Source organism: Artemia sp. Qi Xiang Cuo, chromosome 5 (assembly GCF_049724085.1).
Source record: "Artemia sp. Qi Xiang Cuo chromosome 5, ASM4972408v1, whole genome shotgun sequence".
In the NCBI taxonomy this organism is placed as follows: Eukaryota; Metazoa; Arthropoda; class Branchiopoda; order Anostraca; family Artemiidae; genus Artemia; species Artemia sp. Qi Xiang Cuo.
Genome location: NC_142798.1, coordinates 35,578,835 through 35,599,312, shown reverse-complemented (window position 1 = coordinate 35,599,312; position 20,478 = coordinate 35,578,835). Strand labels below are relative to the sequence as shown.

The following is a 20,478-nucleotide window of genomic DNA, read 5'->3' as shown; positions in this document are numbered from 1 at the left end:
AAAACAAAAAACAAGGACGATCTTAATGAATTAATAATATTTCAAAAGTTAGTCTCAAAAAATATAAAGATTGCAAAAGCTATCCCGGAATAAAATGGTCAATCAGATATTGACGAATTTAATATCCATATGACCCAGTTTGTACAATTAACAAAAACAGACGTTGAAGCATTAAAAGACATGCTCCTTCTACGATTGAGAGGCCAGGCCTTAACCTTTCTAAAACAGGTCGAGCATACCATAGGAAATAAAACCAACGTGCCAATAAATACGGTTGATGACTTATTAAAAGCATTCAAAGAGAGATTTATAGAAACCAGTTCAAGAAATAAATTAAAACATGGAGTAGTGAACTTTGATTTTTCGCAAAATATAAGGGAATATCTGGATAATATACGCATTTCGGTAGAAGCAAAATACGGAAGTGATTCTGGTAACTGTATGAAAAAGTCATGCTAAATACCTTTTTGCAAGGGCTACCCCCAAAACAATATAGAGTAGTAATATCCAAGAATATTCAGACATTGGATCTTGCAGTCCAAGAGGTAGAAAGACTAATTGAAGTTGATAAAATGGTTGCAAATCATAGTAATGCAAAAATAAACAGCCTAGGCGACTCAAACGCGAACCCAATCTTCAAGGGTGATCAAACATCACCCAATTTCTTTTCAAGGGATAACTCCCCAGTAGCAAAAAGAAACAAAACTCCAGAACCCGCTAGGCAGAAAACAGTACGTTTTCAGCCCATTAACCCTACAATAATAAGGTGCTATAACTGCAATCGTGTCGGCCACAGAGCAAGAGAGTGCCACTACGTCACCAATCCCATACCAAGAAATGCTGTCAGTAACACACAAAATTACGGTAACCATTTGTTCAGAAGAACAAATTTTAGCACCGGCCATGCAATTGGCTATAGCCAGGAGGGAGTGAGCTAATCAGTACCTTATAATGAGTACCAACCAAAGCTGTACAGCCCTTTCCCCAACAGGCAAATCAATTACCGGTTTGAAAACCCAAATACTCGCCAAGGCCAATATAATGCAAGAATGCAATATAAAAATCATGAAAATTGGCCGATGAGAAATAAAAGTTTTACAAGCCAACAGCACTGGCAAACAGCACCAGCAAACGGCACTGACACGAGACATCCACGTTACCATAATAATACATGGTGAAGACAGGCAGACGTAAATCATTTAAATATGCCTACGGAACCTAATACGTCTGATTATCTATTACAGGCACCAACAAATGAAATAAATTCTCAGGGAAACGCTTCAGGCCCCTCAGAAACATAAGTTGGACCCCGAGGGTGCCAAGGATATTTAATAGGTCCAAGACAATACTAGTGCCTTCTTGTAGTGATATAATTAATAAGTTACCAATTTTTACTGATTTCTTTGTATAAAAAGTTTACTTTACGGCCTTAGTTGATAGAGGATCTACTATAAATATCATAAGCTTTTGCATATTTAATACGTTAATCCTGCACACTATGCGACACAAGAACCCTAATAATTCCAATTTAACAAGTATTACAGGCCATAAATTAAATGCAAAAGGGTCAATTTGCCTAAACGTAAAAAGAGACAACAGAACCTTCATGACAAATTTTATTATATGTGAGAATCTCCCATATGAAGCTATTATAGGGACAAATTTTCTAAGGTCTAATAAAATACTATTAGACGTAGCCAACGAGAAGTTTGTATACCCAGCTAAGGTAGGGGAAGAAATTTCTACCTTAAGAAATCGTAACAGAGGTTACGAAGACAACATAACAGTAAACAAAATTTCTAATGGTATAATGTCAAAGTATTTTGAACCTCATGTCTCGCAAAGACAGGACATAATTGGAAATTTATTCAATTATCCTGAAAGATATCGCAGAAATGAAGCAAATTTAAATAATGGCAATATTGAATCTGCGAAAATAGAAGTGGGAGATATGCGACAGTACAGATCAAATGAAATTAAGAAAATAGTGGAATTGTGGAAAAACATAGTAAAACCCAACGTGACGCCACAAGATGCCGCAATGGCGCAGCATAGCGTCAGCATGAATCTAATAAACAATGAAAATGAAGAGAAATGTTGCGGATTTGCGATGAGGAAAACAAAAGTCCCTCCCAAAACGATGCAAAAAATTCAAATATCACAAATGATCGAGCCAATAATTAGCAAATCAGAAATATGGTTTGCGACACCGTCTGAAATACCTGAAAATCTGTCATGCGAGGAACAGATTATATCTTATGACAAAGGGGAAGGTTTTATTTTGGTAACCAATAACCATGAAAACGATACAATTACAGTTAAAAAGGGGACTTGTTTAGTCCAAATCAAGGTTTTAACGGAAAATGATTTAAATACATGGGAAAATTCTAAAAGAAACCTAGTTAACGGTATTAAAACTTCAAATAACGAATATCCTTTGACTAAATCGAAATTTTTAAACAAATTTAAAAATGGATCATATTACGCATATGGAACTTAATAAAAAATTATGCGAATTATTATGGAATTTTAAGGATGTATTTTCTGCATCTGAAGATGATATCGGGCTGATTCAATTTTATCAGCACTCAATTTTAACGACTGGTAATCCCGTAGCAAAACAGCCATATCGTGTGCCATATAAGCACAAAGAGTGGTTAAAAAATAAAATCCATGAATTAGAAAGAAAAGAAATTATACGCCCAAGTATAAGTCCGTATAGTGCACCAGTAATCTTAGTACCAAAAAAGAATGGAGATCTTAGACTTGTAGTAGATTATAGGGCTCTCAACAAACAAGTAGTTAGCGATAAATTTCCTCTACCAAGAATAGACGAAATTCTTGACTCAATTTCAAGCAAAAACAAAATTTTGACTTCTTTGGACCTTACACAAGGCTACCACCAAGAGAAAATAGCCGAAAAGGATGTCCATAAAACTGCATTTTCAGCATCCGAATATGGCTCTTATAAATACTTAAGGGCACCATTTGGGCTTAAAAAAAGTTCAAGCACGTTACGTATACCCCTATTGCACCTGTTAAGAGGATTAAAGAATATAATTCATTTTGTTGATGATATTATATGCGTGGGGGAAAACACTGAGCAACACTTGGCAACTTTAGCTAAGGTATTCGAGAAGTTCAGGCAAGGCAATTTAAAATGCCGGCCTGAGAAAGTAAATTTATTTCAATCCAAAATAAAATTTTTAGGAGTAGTAGTAACCCAGGGAAAGATATCCCCAGACCCTGATAAAATAAAATGTTTTGTAAACCTCAAGCCCCCCAGAACTATGAAAGAATTAAGGGGAATTTTAGGACTTACTGGCTACTTTAGAAAATTTGTACGCAATTATTCCCAAATTGCGAAACCCCTCACGGAATTAACCAAAGGAAACTCCCATAATGTTACCTGGTCCCAGGAAGCTCAAACTTCCCTAGACCAACTCAAAAAGGCGCTCACTTCTGATCCAATTTTATCACTCCCTGATTTCGAAAACTGAAAATTCATCGTTACCACTGATGCTAGTTTAAAAGGCATTGGCACAATTCTTTCGCAAACAATCCCAGTAGAAAACCCTAACCCTCTACAGGGATCACCCAAACAAATTGAAAAATTCATATTCTATTCAAGTAAACCTTTATCGAAAGGCGAAAACAGCTATTCCGCCACAAACTTAGAATTGCTATCCATTATCTACCACTTGGACAAATTTAGACATTATTTAATTGGTAGAAAATCTATATTACGATCAGACCATAAAAGCTTGCAGTACCTGCGCACATTTAAAAACCCTACGGGCATTCTAGCTAGATGGATTATGAAAATCCAAGACCTAGATTATGAATTTGAACATCTAAAGAGAAAACAAAACGCAGCTTGCGACTTTTTGAGTAGATACCCAGAAAATAGTCCGTCGGAAACTGAAGAAAATAAAGTTAATGCTATTAATGCTAAAAGCAAACATGGATGTAAGAAAAACAAAGTCAAAGACGCAGTAAAAGAAAATAAGATTAACTATTGCCCCCTATCTTTGGAAAATATAAAAAGAAAGCAAAAAAAGAACGAAATGTGTGTAGCACTAATTGATTATTTTGTGAATGATGAGGCGTTACTGGATAAATTCAAAACTCTTAGAAAAGAGATAGATAATTTTTACTACGACCTTGATGAAGAAATAGTGTGTAGAATTGTGACTGCTGAGACAAATAGAAACCAAACGTCGATAATCCCTGTGTTACCTCAGAACTTGATAGGGCCTGCATTTGAATATTTTCATTCGGACACAGGTGGACATCTAGGAGTTATGAAAACGTTCCATAAGTTAAAACAATACTTTTACGTACAATCGGCACTGACAAAACTTAAAGAATTTGTAAGCACATGCGAAGCATGTAATTTGAGAAAAATCCCCCCGGCTTATCCAAATCCCCCAATGGGAAGGGTCCCGGTAGCAAAGTACCCCTTCGATATTATCTCATTTGACCTATACGGGACAAGTGGAGGCTTACCTGTTTCTAGCAGAGGCCATACGTGTATTCTTTCGGTTGTAGATCATTTTTCCGGATTTACTTTTGCAAAAGCATTAAAAAATCAAGGTGCTTATGCCACAAGTAAGGCATTAGCAAAATTATTTTTACAATTTGGCTTTCCTAATAAAATTTTGAGCGACAACGGTATCAATTTTGTTGCAAAAGTAACAAAAGATTTAATAAGTTTCCGTAATATAGATAAATTGGTCACCGCACGGTACCATCCATAATCTAATGGCAAAATATAAAACTGATATAAAATTTTTTCTAACGTTCTAAGTATTTATACGAAAGAAAATAGGAGCAACTGGGATAAATTCTTACCTTATTTAACCAACTTAATCAACACTGCTTATTCCTAAACAACCAGATACAATCCATTTTATTTAATTTTTGGTCTATATTTTAGAATCCCTTATTATTATATTATTTAATCTCGGAAATATTATAACGACTCAGAAGATTATAAACAAGAATTCATAAACAGGATGAGGAAAACTTATAAAATAGTTAGGCAAGAGTTGGAAAAATGTAAAATAAACCAAGAGCTAAGAAACCAACCCAAAGTTAAGGGGAATATAGATTTCAAAGTAGGAGACTTCGTTTACCTAAAGAACGAGTCAAAAACGGAAGGAAAAAAACTTTCCAACAAATATTCTGGGCCGTACAGAATAGTCAAAAAGTACGATAATGACTATACCTTTAAAATGGAGAACCCCGAAAGTGGAAAGACTTACAAGGCGCATGTTAGCCGAATAAAAAGAGCAAAATTTCCAGAGAGATGGATATCCCATCCCGTTTCTACTGATTCGTCAGATTCGGAAAATGAGCCCCCTAGGTCAAGATTGGCAGAGCTAAAACCCTTTAATTTCAAACAAAATTATTTTGAAAATGAAAGTGATGAACAAAACTTTGAAGAATTTTTGGCCATGGAAAATCTAGTTATTCCAGAGAAAAAATCCCTAACACCAGTAAGAATAAAAACGCCAAAAAGCCCAAAAAGTTATTCATCGGCAAACGCAGGAGATTTAGATTATACAATATCTCCAAAAACCCAATTTTTCCCCGATAGAATCTCGACCCCATGTCCCCTCAAAAGATTTCCAGACGATATGGTTTCCCCTGCAACACCAATAGAAAGGCCCCTGTCTTTACAGGAAGAATTAAACAGAGCTGTAGAAACCCCCGGTATTACTGTAAAGAAAACTCCTCCCAAAGATTTAAGTAAAACAAACCTGCGAGAAGCTATGGATCTAATAAATTTTCCCATAAAACCTAGTCAAAGTACACTGCCCGGTACTAAAACTCCAACGAACGACCAGCAAGGGCAATATCATGATTTAACTGTGTCCAAGGTCAAACCTAAACACGACTGGACGTGGACTTCACGGAGGGGATCACTATTGTAAATAATGCCCCATCCCCCTGAGGACTTGGCCTTCAAATAATGAACGAAATAGGCGTAAACTAGCGATCCTCCTCCCACTGTCATGACTCTTTGACATCTCCCGAGTTTAGACACCCTGTTGAGAACGGATGGAATTAAAATTCTAATGACATGATAGTGGACATATATAAATGACTCGCATGTGACACCACACAAAGGACCGACTCTCACATTCCTCATACAGATTTGTCAGAAACTAGTTCGAAGAGTCTGACGGTGAATCAGACCAAATAGTAGCTAAAGAAATAGGGAAATCAAGGCCGACCTCAGCAGCCGCACACGGGAAATAAACGAAATTAAAAGGGCAAGAATTTTTGAAAAAACAATACAAAAAATTTGACCTTATTTCACTAGACAAACCGAAAAAGAAAAAACCACAAGAAACAGAGGAGAAAATAACGACACAGTCAGGTAGAACGGTTAAAAAAACCTGACAGATAGACATATCCTTAATTAACGTAAAGACAAATTTCAAAGATAATAAATTTAACGCCACAATAAATTTAACAGTGTGCAAGTAGAGTTAACCAAGTAAGGATTTGAGTAAGTTTTTAGATGTCTTGTTTTTGTTGGTGTTATTTCTATGCCCTTTCAAAGGATAATAGAAAGGTTGGAACATAAAATACCAAAATTTTTGAAGCTAGGGGTCTACCGAACACGAGAAATCGCGTTGGACCACGTTTTGTCGGAAGCCCGGGGAGGACCTTAAGTCTAATGATTTTTGTGTAATTTTTTTGTGTTTAAACGAACGTAGGAAGGAATAGTTCTCAGTCCTTAAAATTTAAAAAATAAGTATTTTTATGCCAACCAGGGCCAATCAAAAAAACACTTAAAGGTTGAATAGAAACTACAGCGAACTAGTTAAGTTTTCGCTTTTGAATCAGAATGCTTTGAAAGAGAAACAGAGAGTTTACTTTCTTATAGCTCCGAGAAAAAAAAAAGCGTTTTAATTTCATTATATTATATCTATGACGTATACAATAACAGAGAGATCACTGTTCTATAGTTCTGTGACAAAAATGTTCTTTAATTTCATTGGTTTATCTATGACATATCTTGTGCTCTAATTTTTGTGACATATTTTCGCAAGTCAGTCACGATTATATCTTACCTATACTGACTCAGGTCTCCCTCGGATTTTCCATGAAAAAAATTCGACCCGTGCCCTAACTAAGATGGATAGTATCCAAAACAAGATATTATCAGTACAGAAGCGTCTAATTATACGAAATATTTTATCTTAGTGCAGATTATAATTATTTAAGGCCTACACATTGCTCATTAATGTGTTTCTTACTCGATTAATATATGTACTAATAGCCAACTATTGGTAACTATAACCAAACAACCTATTGGTACGTTTATATGTAGAATTTCACGGTGGATGTGAAATTATAACTTAATAATAATATTTTAAATTTAAAAACCATTTAATCAATTAAGATGTATGGATTGGAACCCTGTGCATGTCCAATGGCGACTAAGTATAACCCACAAGGAATTCCCTTTGAATGTGAAGATGTCTTTCACTTAACGGATTCTAATAAGACATTAATATAATATTTATTTATTTAGTGCTGAAAGATTTGCTCAAACAATAGCCTTCTAAAAAGATATTGATGTCAGTTCTTCATTATGCTTATATTCTTTGCCAAGCATTAACTGAAATCTACGGAGGCAAGCTTGGAAATCCTGCACCTAATGACCTTATTCGAAAAGCGAATATGAGGCACCAATGTGGACTTGCAATTACGGAAAAATCCCGAGACTAAGAACCTCTGCATTTCAGCCATTAAACCCGGAACCCCATGAGAACGTCTAAGCCAAGAAATAGGGAAGACATCAGAAAACTAGTGGGTATAGAGGTCTCCACTAGTCCTTGTTATGTCTTTTTCCCCCATTGTAGTATCGTTTGCGTAAAACCATTCGGTTATGACGCTGAACTTGCGTTTTTTATACAGCACGGACTTGCGTTAACAATTCAGGCATGAAAAAAAAAATATCATAAAAGTATACATAAAACTTAATAATGTAGGGTAAAGTATGTGTTTCTAATATCAATATTTTCGTTATCAAAACAAATTTGAAGAAATTTCTGTTTTAGATTTTCATTGTGAGTACTAATATTAGTGTATTTACTTAATTATGTCTCATAGCTAAGAACTTATAACCCAATTAATGCGTGAATTATTGTATGTGTATTTACTTCAAAGAGCATGTGATTCTGCCGCGTTGTTTTTATTACAGGAAATTAAATGGACACTTTGGTCATTGAGTATTACAATAAGCTGCCCAGTACAGATACGACCCAGTAGCATCTATTTTCATCATATCTCAACCAACGAAGAGTACTCACCATAACTTCAGGCAATTTCCATCCCAGCTTCGTCTACGAAAACAACAGTTACCTTCGACCGTCGTTTCTTCGACTATGAACCATATTACGTATCAGGTAACACTATATTTGAACCTCAGTATCAAGTGCTTTAACGAACTATATAATCGCATAAACGCTGAGAAACCCATCGGCCAGTACAAGATATAAATACGTAGATATCGCTGTTGATACTCACTATGGACCCCAGAATAATTTAACAGTATAGTGATGATATTTGAAGCTAAACGATATTAAACGATATTTAAAGTTAAACGACACTTAAAGACATTTGAAGATATTTGAAGACGAAATTAAAGACAATTTGAAGTTTAATTCTGAGAACTCCATCGATCAGCACACGACAGACAATATTCGAAGTTAAATGACACTTAAAGACATTTGAAGATATTTGAAGCAGAAATTAAAGACAATTTGAACTTTAACTCTGAGAACACCATCGAGCAGTACAAGATAAACGATATTCAACGATATTTGAAGTTAAATGATAGTTGAAGATGTTTGAAGTTGAATTTAAAGACAATATATTAAGAGAGTCACTATAATATGACGACAACCCGTTTCAAAAGGCACAAATGAACAATTTTACGCGAGAATACATTCTCAACGTGCCTCAAAAATCCTTAAAATAATATGCTGAGAAGAAAAAAAAACACCAACACCTCTAGTGGGAAGACTCATTTTCCAGTTGACTATTCGATCGATATTTAACGGTAATTTCCCAGTTGACTATTAGGAAAAACTTACCTTGTGAAGACAACTAGACTCAAACTGTTCCATGAAGAAACCATAACGTAAGTGCTTCGAAATTTTTGCCTGGACAAAAGGAGTGAAGGACAGTAATTTACAACAGAAGGGTGTAGTACACTAAGGACATGAAAGGTGACGAATAGATGTGAATCTACATCTATTATTTCTTATAACGTTGGCGATTCAAACATCCTAATAATCAAAGTGTTTTAATGTTATCTGTGAATTTGATGAACCAAATACTGTATGTTATAAATCATTTAAGTATGTACCACAAGTAGAATTAGGTTCAATATTATCATGCTATCCATTTAAAGCTATTTATATATTATTTAATAATTAATATAGACAAAAAAACAACTACTTTAACATTATAATCGGCCCACACTTGTTATAAATGTAAAAGTAATACTTTTTTTATACAGAAAAAGAAATATTTCTTTAGTAAATTATAAGACCTATAACAAAAAAAACTATTATTCTGTGAGTTGAATCTTATAGGGTTATGTAGAATCAAACCAGAACAACAATTGCACCTATTAAGACCAAAGAAGGTTAAGTAAACAATGTTTGGACTTAATTTGTATGTTTTCGGTTGACAAGTTCAAGAAGTCCTTGTCGATGTCTCTGACATACCAAAATAAAGTTCATTTCTCTCGAGAAATACAATTTCTGACTATTCAGATCAATATGATTGCAAAAAATGAAAAGTCCTTAATCAGCAAAAAGAGAAATTGCATTTCTAGCTTCAGTCAGACAACGGCGCTAGTCGTTCGAATTTCGCTAAGATTATTGTAGCAAAAAAAAATTCAATGTATAAAATGTACAAGGAAGTTTAAAAGACGAAAAACTGTGTGAGCTCCTGAATCATCTGAAAAATCTTTAAGAGATTATTGGACGAGGATTCGCGTCCTGGGGGCACGTGAGCCAATGGCAGGCAGTCCCTAGAGCGCAGGACGAAACAACTGCGTTTGGGAGTGGGGTAAATGTATTTTTTAATTTGAACATGAAGTCAGACTTAAAATGATTCGTACCGCAAATCATTTCGGTCACCATTATTGTCATTGAAGTGAACCGTTGCTGTACAACTAAGCATGTAAGTTAAATAAATCTATTGTCTTTTTATATGTGTTTGTTTCTCTTGTATGTCTGGGTCTAGTACGATAATGGGTAATTAGTTCGACAGTCTCCAAGGTAAATGCTCCCGAAGGAATCCGATCTCCAGATAGCTCAAGACAGGAGAAGCCACAATTGTATGACTAGATATTCGATTTTCTCTCATTACTTGAGAGCGGCGCCAGCCTAGTTGACACAATCTCCAGCGCTATAAGTGGCGCTATAGGAGAAATCTCTATCGCCACGAGCAAACCTTTTCTATTACCACAAATATTTCTTCAATGGTACACTTGTAAGAAAATTATGGAAAATACAATTCTCTAGTTCAAATCTGAAACTTAAGTCCATTTTTGGATACTCATAATGATGAGGACTGATGGTTCTAATTCAATATTTTTTTCATAAAACAAACTATTTTTTTTTAACTTCGAAATTATTCAACTTTATTTTTTTTTTGTATGTATCTTAAAAAGACAAAATATGCTTACAGCTCTAACAATTGTACTCTATGATTGCTCAGAGACACGATGTGGCTTTCCCACTGGTACTCTATGGCCGATTATCGACACTACCTAGTTTATTGCATGTATTAAATCATTATTTTTTTCGCAGTGGAACGATAAACACATAAGTCATATCTTTAAAAAAAAGTGAAGATGGAGCATTTTAATAAAGTGTGTTCACATGACAATGTTATTGTAGCACTGAATGCCGACAAGGAGAAGTATTTAAACTATGAAACAAGTACAAGTGGTAGCACTATTGAAAATGTATGCATGCATTCTCATGACAGTAAAGAATTAAATTTCTTTGGAATACCGAAAAAATTCCATTGTACAAATGGTGGATATGCGAGATTGAGATCTCCGGAGATGATTGCACTCAAAGAGAATACCAACATAGAAATAATCGTTGATGATAGAGGACAACTCCTTCCTACTGTTGCAGGTAACACATTACCTACTGGTACATCCAATCGTCATCTTTTAGGTATTAGCATTCAACGGAAGGTCAATAAAAGAAAGGCCTACTCTTCTACTAATATCGTAAACCATATCTTGTCTACGTGCCGAAACTGTTACCAGTTAAAAAATAATGTGATAATAGACAGTGAAATTGCCAGAAAAATAAAAAGGGCATTGTAAAAAAATATCACTATGGAATATCAAGATGAATCGATGAAAAACAAACTACCAGCAAACGTTACTATCATTAATCAAACAGTCGATGAATCAGATAATACCAAAGATGAAACGCATATTGAACCTGTCAGTGACACACCAGTAAATATTGTGTATGACTCAAAATGGACTAATGATTATTCTACCGATTACGAGTTAACGAGTTAACTTGAATAATTTCGAAGTCCAATTTATGTTTACCCCTCTTTTAATTTAGCAGACTATATCCCTTGATGTGTGACATAGCCAATATTTTATTCCTCGACTTTTGGAGGGTGTTTCCCCATTTTTCGATAATCAGGCAATTTTCTCAAGCTCATAGCTTTTGATTGACAACACTAAAGATAATGAATCCTATATCTTTTGAGTCAGCATAAGAATCCAATTCTTTTGACGAGCCTATTGATTACAAGTGAACCCCACCTGTGCAAAAAGCCTCTATTTCTGTCTGTTTAAGTGTTAATGTTGCTCCTTGCTTTCAGTTGAAGAAACTTTTTTATAATATAATTTCTGATCGCTTTTGATAACACCGAGAAATCCGGCTCCCCGCTCCATGAAAAATTTCTTCACCCACTGAAAAATTCCACCGTCGAAAGTTGTTTTCACGTAAAAATACCCTTCCCCTTTTCCATGGAAAATTCCTCCAAGACAATTCCATTCCTGCTGAAAATTCACCCCCGAAAATTTTATGTAGATGATTTGGGGTGAAAAATTTTTCTTAGTGCACTTTCATTTGAAAAGAGTTTAATTTCTGATTGTTTTTAAAATCATGTCGGTAATCCCCTTCATAATGTTATAATGACATATCCAACAACGGATGTTGATAAAGAATTTATTCATTCTGATACCTTGATTTTGTCAATGTTATCCCATGTGTCTGACAATAGATGTATGCGAATTCCTTTTCTTACATCTCCGATGTTTTAATAGACATTCTAAACGTTTGATATGCTAGCATACTCTAAAAATAATGAACACATAACAATGTAATGCATAATATATTTTTAATGAAATAATGCCATGTAGATTATTAATACAAAAATATATTATGATACATTATTAATATCAATGATCAACTTTGGACATTTTGAATCTGTTCCATAAAATAGTTCACTATGTTCTCTCTTGATATTGTAGCTATTGTCTTCTCTTAACTCGTAATCGGTAGAATAATCATAATTCCATTTTGAGTCATGCACAATATTTACTGGTGTGTCACCGACAGGTTCAATATGCGTTTCATCTCTGGTATTATTTGATTCATCGACTGTTTGATTAATGATAGTAACGTTTGCTGGCACTTTGTTTTTCATCGATTCATCTTGATATTCCATAGTGATATTTTCTGACAATGCCCTTATTATCTTTCTGGCAATTTCACTGTCTATTATCACATCATTTCTACACAGGTAACAGTTTCGGCACGTAGACAAGAAATGGTTTACGATATTAGTAGAAGAGTAGGCCTTTCTTTTCTTGACCTTCCGTTGAATGCTAATACCTAAAAGATGACGATTGGATGTATCAGTAGGTAATGTGTTACCTGCAACAGTAGCAAGGAGTTGTCCTCTATCATCAACGATTATTTTTATGTTGGCATTCTCTTTGAGTGCAATCATCTCCGGAGATCTCAATCTCGCATATCCACCATTTATACAATTGAATTTTTTCGGCATTCCAAAGAAATTTAATTCTTCACTTTCATGAGAATGCATGCATACATTTCCAATAGTGCTATCACTTGTACTTGTTTCATAGTTTAAATACTTCTCCTTGTCGGCATTCAATGCCACAATAACATTGTCATGTGAGCACACTTTATTAAAATGCTCCATCTTCCCTTTTTTTAAAGATATGACTTATGTGTTTATCGTTCCACTGCGTAAAAAATACTGATTTAATACATGCAATAAACTAGGTAGTGTCGATAATCGGCCATAGAGTACCAGTGGGAAAGCCGCAACGTGTCTCTGAGCAATCATAGAGTACAATTGTTAGAGCCGTAAGCATATTTTGTCATTTTAAGATACGTACAAAAAAAATAAAAAAAGTTGAATAATTTCGAAGTTTAAAAAAATAGTTTGTTTTTATGAAAAAAAATATTGAATTAGAATCATCAGTCCGCGTCATTATGAGTATCCAAAACTCGACTTAAGTTTCAAATTTGAACTAGAAAATTGTATTTTCCATAATTTTTTTAAAAGAAACTAGAGTTTACGATCAAAAACCCTTATTAGCTCAGATTTTACGGAAAAAGTTTTATTTTTCGATCCAAAAATAGACTTAAGTTTCACATTTGAACCAGAGAATTGTATTTTCCATAATTTTCTTACAGAAAAAACTAGAGTTTACGGTCAAAAACCCTTATTAGCTCAGATTTTACAGAAACAGTTTATTTTTCGATCCATAACTGGACTTAAGTTTCACCTATGACCCAACGAATTGTATATTCTATAATTTTCTTACGAAAAACTAGAGTTTACGGTCAAAAACCCTTATTAGCTTAGATTTTACGGAAATAGTTTTATTTTTCGGTCCATAACTGGACTTAAGTTTCACATTTGAACCAGTTAATTGTATTTTCCATAATTTTCTTACAAAAAACTAGAGATTACGATCAAAAACCCTTATTAGCTCAGATTTTACAGAAATGGTTTATTTTTCGATCCATAACTGGACTTAAGTTTCACCTATGAGCCAACGAATTATATTTTCCATAATTTTCTTACAAAAAACTAGAGTTTACGGTCAAAAACCCTTATTAGCTTAGATTTTACGGAAATAGTTTTATTTTTCGATCCAAAATGGACCTAAGTTTAACATTTGAACGAGAGAATTGTATTTTCCATAATTTTCTTACAGGAAACTAGAGTTTACGGTCAAAAAACCCTTATTAGCTCAGATTTTAGGCTAGCAATTCGCCCCTCCCCCACTATCAAACTATAACTACTCTAAGAGATCCTTCTGCCATCAACCCATCCCCCCAAAAATATTTTTTCAGAGATTTCTTGTTAAAAATTTTTTATTTCAAGTCATCCACATGGGTTTTTCACTAGCAACTCGCCCCCCACTATCACACTATAACTACTCTAAGAGATCCTTCCGCCATCAACCCAACCCCCAAAAATATTTTTTCAGAGATTTCTTGTTTAAAATTTTTATTTCAAGTCATCAACACGGGTTTTTCGCTAGCAAGTCACCCCCCACTATCACACTATAACTACGCTAAGACATCCTTCTGCCATCTACCCATCCCTCCAAAAATATTTTTTCAGAGATTTCTTGTTAAAAATTTTTATTTCAAGTCATCCATACTGGTTTTTCACTAGCAACTCGCCCCCCCCCCACTATCACGCTATAACTACGCTAAGACATCTTTTTGCCAATCAACCCATCTCCTCAAAAACACTTTTCAGTCATTTCTCGTTAAAAATTTTATTTCAAGTCATCCACACGGGTTTTTCTCTAGCAACTCGCCCCCCACTATCACACTATAAGTACTCTAAGAGATCCTTCTGCCATCAACCCATCTCTCCCAAAACACTTTTCAGCCATTTCTCGTTAAAAATTTTATTTCAAGTCATCCACACGGGTTTTTGTCTAGCAACTGGCCCCCACTATCACACTATAACTACGCTAAGACATCTCTCTGCCAATCAACCCATCTCCCCCAAAATACTTTTCATCCATTTCTCGTTAAAAATTTTATTTCAAGTCATCCACATGGGTTTTTCGCTATCAACTCGCCCCCCACTATCACACTATAACTGCGCTAAGACATCCTTCTGCCAATCAACCCATCTCCCCCAAAAAACATTTCAGTCATTTCTCGTTAAAAATTTTATTTTCAAGTCATCCACACGGGTTTTTCGCTAGCAACTCGCCCCCCACTATCACACTATAAGTACTCTAAGAGATCCTTCTGCCATCAACCCATCCTCCAAAAATATTTTTTCAGAGATTTCATGTTAAAAATTTTTATTTCAAGTCATCCACACGGGTTTTTCGCTAGCAACTCTCCCCCCCTCCACTATCACACTATAACTTCGCTAAGAAATCCTTCTTCCAATCAACACATCTCCCCCAAAACACTTTTCAGCCATTTCTCGTTAAAAATTTTATTTCAAGTCATCCACACAGGTTTTTCGCTAGCAACTCGCCCCCCCCCCACTATCACACTATAACTGCACTAAGACATCCTTCTGCCAATCAACCCATCTCCCCCAAAACACTTTTCACCCATTTCTCGTTAAAAATTTTATTTCAAGTCATCCACATGGGTTTTTCGCTAGCAAATCGCCCCCCCCCCACTATCACACTATAACTGCGCTAAGACATCCTTCTGCCAATCAACCCATCTCCCCCAAAACACTTTTCAGCCATTTCACGTTAAAAATTTTATATCAAGTCATCCACACGGGTTTTTCGCTAGCAACTCGCCTCCCACTATCACACTATAACTGCGCTAAGATATCCTTCTGCCAATCAACCCATCTCCCCCAAAACACTTTTCAGTCATTTCTCGTTAAAAATTGTATTTCAAGTCATCCACACGGGTTTTTCGCTGGCATCTCGCCCCCCACTATCACACTATAACTACTCTAAGAGATCCTTCTACCATCAACCCATCCCCCCAAAAATATTTTTTAAGAGATTTATTGCTAAAAAATTTTATTTCAAGTCATCAAAACGGGTTTTTCGCTAGCAACTCGCCCCCCACTCTCAAATTATAACTACGCTCAGAAATCCTTCTGCCAATCAACCCATCTCCCCCATAACACCTTTCACCCAATTCTCGTTAAAAATTTTATTTCAAGTCATCCACCCGGGTTTTTCGCTATCAAATCGCCCCCCACTATAACACTATAACTGCGCTAAAACAGCCTTCTGCGAATCAACCCATCTCCCCCAAAACACTTTTCAGCCATTGCTCGTTAAAAATTTTATTTCAAGTCATCCAAATGGGTTTTTCCCTAGCAACTCGCCCCCCACTATCACGCTATAACTACGCTAAGACATCCTTCTGCCAATCAACCCATCTCCCCCAAAACACCTTTCAGCCATTTCTCGTTAAAAATTGTATTTCACGTCATCCACATGGGTTTTTTGCTCGCAACTCGCCCCCCACTATCACCCTATAACTACGCTAAGACATCCTTCTGCCAATCAACCTATCTCCCCCAAAACACTTTTCAGTCATTTCTCGTTAAAAATTGTATTTCAAGTCATCCACACGGGTTTTTCGCTGGCATCTCGCCCCCCACTATCACACTATAACTACTCTAAGAGACCCTTCTGCCAATCAACCCATCTCTCCCGAAACACTTTTCAGTCATGTTTCGTTAAAAATTTTCTTTCAAGTCGTCCACATGGGTTTTTCGCTCGCAACTCGCCCCCCACTATCACGCTATAACTACGCTAAGACATCCCTCTGCCAATCAACCCATCTCCCCCCAAACACTTTTCAGCCATTTCTCGTTAAAAATTTTATTTCAAGTCATCCACAAGGGGTTTTTCGCTAGCAACTCGCCCCCCACTATCACACTATAACTGCGCTAAGACATCCTTGTGCCAATCAACCCATCTCCCCCAAAACATTTCAGTCATTTCTCGTTAAAAATTTTATTTCAAGTCATCCACACGGGTTTTTCGCTAGCAACTCGCCCCCGACTATCACACTATTACTACTCAAAGAGATCCTTCTGCCATTAACCCATCCTCCAAAAATATTTTTTCAGAGAATTCATGTTAAAAATTTTTATTTCAAGTCATCCACACGGGTTTTTCGCTAGCAACTCTCCCCCCCCCACTATCCCACTATAACTTCGCTAAGAAATCCTTCTTCCAATCAACACATCTCCCCCAAAACACTTTTCAGCCATTTCTCGTTAAAAATTTTATTTCAAGTCATCCACACAGGTTTTTCGCTAGCAACTCGCCCCCCCCCCCCACTATCACACTATAACTGCGCTAAGACATCCTTCTGCCAATCAACCCATCTCCCCCAAAACACTTTTCACCCATTTCTCGTTAAAAATTTTATTTCAAGTCATCCACATGGGTTTTTCACTAGCAAATCGCCCCCCCCCCACTATCACACTATAACTGCGCTAAGACATCCTTCTGCCAATCAACCCATCTCCCCCAAAACACTTTTCAGCCATTTCACGTTAAAAATTTTATATCAAGTCATCCACACGGGTTTTTCGCTAGCAACTCGCCTCCCACTATCACACTATAACTGCGCTAAGATATCCTTCTGCCAATCAACCCATCTCCCCCGAAACACTTTTCAGCCATTTCTCGTTAAAAATTGTATTTCAAGTTATCCACACGGGTTTTTCGCTGGCATCTCGCCCCCCACTATCACACTATAACTACTCTAAGAGATCCTTCTGCCATCAACCCATCCACCCAAAAATATTTTTTCAGAGATTTCTTGTTAAAAAATTTTATTTCTAGTCATCCACACGGGTTTTTCGCTAGCAACTCGCCCCCACTATCAAACTATAACTGCGCTAAGACATCCTTCTGCCAATCAACCCATCTCCCCCAAAACACTTTTCAGCCATTTCTGGTTAAAAATTTTATTTCAAGCCATCCACACGGGTTTTTCGCTAGCAACTCGCCCCCCACTATAACACTATAACTGCGCTAAAACAGCCTTCTGCTAATCAACCCATCTCCCCCAAAACACTTTTCAGCCATTTCTCGTTAAAAATTTTATTTCAAGTCATCCACATGGGTTTTTCACTAGCAACTTGTCCCCCACTATCACACTATAACTGCGCTAAGACATCCTTCTGCCAATCAACCCATCTCCCCCAAAACACTTTTCAGCCATTTCTCGTTAAAAATTTTATTTCAAGTCATCCAAATGGGTTTTTTGCTAGCAACTCAGCCCCCACTATCACGCTATAACTACTCTAAGACTTCCTTCTGCCAATCAATCCATCTCCCCCAAAACACTTTTCAGCCATTTCTCGTTAAAAATTTTATTTCAAGTCATCCAAACGGGTTTTTCACTAGCAACTCGCCCCCCCCCCACTATCACACTATAACTGCGCTAAGATATCCTTCTGCCAATCAACCCATCTCCCCCCAAAACATTTTTCAGGCATTTCTCGTTAAAAATTTTATTTTCAAGTCATCCACTCGGGTTTTTCGCTAGGAATTCGGCCCACAGTACAGCACTATAAGTATTCTAAGACACCCCGCCCCTATCATCCCACCACTTGTGTATTATACAGAACACATCAAGAAGTAAAGCTATCCGTTATTAAAATTCTTTTCTTGGTATCTACATCTCTCTTAGTATCAACTTTTTAGTATAGTATAACGTTAAACTCTATCTTAAATTGACAACACTGTTCAAACACCACTTGTGTATTATACAGTACACATCGAAGAAGTAAAGCTAGGTCAAGTCATAAGACCACCTCTTTTTTTCTCCACCTTCATACGAACCAATTCGCGAATGATATCTAGCTCTATTTTTTTCCCCATTATTCAATTAATATCATTCGTATAGTCCAATTCGCAAATGCCTTATCCCTTTTTGCAAATGTCAATCAAACAATTCCGATTGTAGGATCCAATTCGCAAATGCTATCTACTGACGCATTCATATCAACTATTCTTGGCTAAAGGCAATTGTCCTGAAAAAAATCAGAAACCGCTCTTGATAGAACATAATCCAAAGAAATGCAACAGTGGATAACGCAATTTGACAATCTATAGTTTTCGATTTAAAAAAACAAAAAAAAAAAAAAAAACCATACTCTCAAAACGTGTTGGGCCACTTCATAGGTAAAGGTTTGCCAGCTTTTTTAAAATGTCCACGTGAAACCACACTGCATATTCTTGTGCAATTCCATGTATCTTTTCATGTATCTTTGAAAGTGCGTAATAGGTTACTAATGAAATGGCTATCTAAGAATTTTGGTTGAATGCATTTGGGGGAAGAGGGTATAAAGGGGGGGGGCTGATTACCCTCCGATCACTTTTGACTCCTAAAGAGGGCATTAGAATTTTCGATTTCTAATTGAATGAGTCCCTTCCAAAGTTTATGCGACCACCCATTCTGTAAAACCCTATATGATCACGGAGCATAACTTACAGCCCTTGCCCCAAAGTTCTAGGGGAAGTGTCAACCCTGGCGGCATTGTTATATGATCTATGCACTATTTTGATCAAAATGAGAAAATCAAAATTTTGATTGAATGTCTTTGAGGAAAAGGGGGAGTGGGGGAAAGTGCTAGTTGCCCTTCAATTGATTTGAATCTTAAAAGGGGAAATAGAAATTCCAGTTACCAATCCAACGATCCTCGTCCAAAGTTTATGCGACCACTCCTTCCATGAGAAACTTATATGCCCATGGAGCATAAGTTACAACCCTTCCCCCAGGCTCTGAGAGTTGGGTCAGCCCCGGAGGCATTGTTTTATGACCTTTGGACTATTTTTTTCTAAGTAGTCCTTTTGAAAAAATTCAGTTCATTTGACTCTTAAAAGGGGAACTAGAAATTTCAATTTCCAATCCAATGATTCTCGTCCAAAGCTTATACGACCACTCCCTCCATAACAACCTTATATGCCCATGGGGCATAGATTTCAACCCTTCCCCCAGGCTCTGAGAGTTGTGTCAGCCCCGGAGGCATTTTTATATGATCTTTAGACTATTTTGGAAAAATAGCTTTCTCAAAATTTCGATCGGATACATTTTGGGGAAAAAGGGCGTACCGGGGTCTAGTTGCCCTCCGATCACTTTTTACTTTTAAAAGGGGAACTATAATCTACTAATTTCAATCAAGTGAGCCCCCTCTGACACTTATACGACCACCCCAGCCATAAAACTTTTTAGGTTAAAAATAGGCAACAAGAATAATTTATAGCCCTTGCCCTGAGGGCTTTAGGGGGAGAGTATCCCCAAAGTCTTAATTGCTGGATTAACTATTTTGAGCAAAATGGCTATTTCAATATTTTAATTGCATGTGTTTGTGGGATACGACGGGCGTGGGGGATGGGGGTTAGCTGCTCTCTATTAATTTTTGATTCTTAAA

At 36.3% G+C, this 20,478-nt stretch overlaps 1 protein-coding gene across 1 annotated transcript in view; it reads right to left on the bottom strand.

The window, feature by feature from the left end:
- Positions 1 to 20,478, bottom strand: part of LOC148952087 (uncharacterized) — a 114,420-nt gene that overhangs the window by 93,275 nt on the left and 667 nt on the right. The gene's annotated exons all lie outside the window — the stretch shown is intronic.